The following is a 752-nucleotide window of genomic DNA, read 5'->3' on the forward strand; positions in this document are numbered from 1 at the left end:
AAAAATAACACAATCTAACCTTACAACTAAAGGAACTAGAAAAAGAACAAACAAACCCAAAGTTAGCAGAAGGAATGAAATAATGAAGATCAGAGTGGAAGTAAATGAAATAGAGACCAAAAACAAAACAACAACACAACAATAACAAAAGACCAAGACTAAGAGATGGTTCTTGAAAAGATAAAAATTGATAAACCTTCAGCCACACTCAAGAGAAAAAGAGGACTCAAATATATAAAATCAGACATGAAAGAGAAGTTACAAATGACACTACAGAAATACAAAGAATTATAAGAGACTACTACAAAAAATTATATGCCAACAAACTGGACAATCTAGAAGAAATGGACAAATTACTAGGAACATAACAATCTTCCAAAACTGAATCGAGAATAGAAAATCTGGACAGAATGGTTACTAGTAATGAGACTGAATGAGTAATCAAAGAACTCCCAACAAACAGAAGTCCAGGACCCGAAAGCTTCACAGGTAAAGCCAAACATTTAAAGAGTCAATACCCGTCCTTCTCAATTATTGCAAAAAATTGAAGAGGAACAAATGCTTCTAAATTCTTTCATGAGGCCAGCATTACTCTGATACCAAAACCAAATAAAGATACATACTACAGGGGGAAAAATGCTAATTATAAGCCAGTAATATCCCTGATGAACACCAATGCGAAAATCCTCAACAAAATATTAGCAAGCCAAATTCAACAAAACATTGAAAGGATTACTCACCAAGATCAAATG

Source organism: Mirounga leonina, unplaced genomic scaffold, assembly GCF_011800145.1.
Source record: "Mirounga leonina isolate KUSES-001 unplaced genomic scaffold, KU_Mleo_1.0 Mir_175, whole genome shotgun sequence".
Classification (NCBI taxonomy): domain Eukaryota; kingdom Metazoa; phylum Chordata; class Mammalia; order Carnivora; family Phocidae; genus Mirounga; species Mirounga leonina.